Raw genomic sequence first — 1,157 nt, forward strand, 5'->3', positions numbered from 1 at the left:
ATGTCATTGTATAATTCATTACTGCATACACCGAGACCTGGTTACGCAGAGCTGTTCCTGGTGATCTACTCGATTACTGTTGGGAGGAACCCTGGGATGATGGTCCTGATCTGCCTAGATTCCTGCCTCACAAGCCTATTTACTTCTTTCTTGCCAGTTTGTCCTGCTTGGATCTGGTCTATTCTACCAACGTCACTCCCAAGATGCTGGTGAACTTCTTATCAGAGAAGAAAGCCATTTCCTATGCTGCTTGCTTAATGCGGTGCTATTTTTCCATTGCCATGGTGATCTCTGAATACTGTATGCTGGCAGTGATGGCCCATGACAGATACGTCGCCATCTGTAGCCCTTTGCAGCAAGATGTCCAGAGGAGTGTTCACCTCATTGCTGTCCCCTATGTCTATGGGTTCCTCAGTGGCCTGATGGAAACCATGTGGATATATCACTTAGCCTGCTGTGGCTCCAATATTGTCTATCACTTCTGTTGTGCTGACCCTCCCCTCATCTGCCTCACCTGCTCGGACACTTTCATTTAGGAAACCTCCATGTTTGTTGTAGTGGGATTCAACCTTTCCAACTCCCTCCTCATCATCCTTATCTTCTAGCTCTTCATTCTCACTGCTGTCTGTAGGGTACATTCTGCGGAGGACAGGCACAAAGCCTTCTCCACCTGTGGGTCTCACCTGCTGACAGTCGCTGTGTTTTATGGGACCCTGTTCTGCATGTGTGTTAGCCTCCCATGGACAAGTCAGTGGGGCAGCCCAAAATCATTACTGTGCTCTACACCTTTGTAACCCCATAGTGAACCCCATCATTTATAGTCTATGGAACAAGGATGTGTACCAAGCTTTTCAAAAACTTGTCAGAAGGAGTGTTCTTTCCAAATAAAGTCAAAAATCAATGATTACTTTTCTTTATGAATTAAAGATTTATTTATGTCCCCAGTACCGATAAAAAATTTATTTATGAAAACATTATGCAACTTAATACAATTTATTATAAAATTAATTTATATTCATGATGGAAATCTATAATAGTAAACATAAAATGCATGGGTACAAATATTTTACAATTGCATATGACACCTAAATGCCATGTTTGTATGAAGGGTGAAAAGCTATGTATGTCAATTTGGTAAATAATCATTACACATCTTT

At 41.7% G+C, this 1,157-nt stretch overlaps 1 pseudogene; it reads left to right on the forward strand.

Annotated features, from left to right (window-relative positions):
- On the forward strand, window positions 1–888 carry LOC106024977 (olfactory receptor 5M5-like; annotated as a pseudogene).
- Window positions 889–1,157: the final 269 nt, after the last annotated feature.

This window comes from Cavia porcellus, unplaced genomic scaffold (genome assembly GCF_034190915.1).
Source record: "Cavia porcellus strain 051 isolate PalLab524CR breed Dunkin Hartley unplaced genomic scaffold, mCavPor4.1 scaffold_17, whole genome shotgun sequence".
Classification (NCBI taxonomy): domain Eukaryota; kingdom Metazoa; phylum Chordata; class Mammalia; order Rodentia; family Caviidae; genus Cavia; species Cavia porcellus.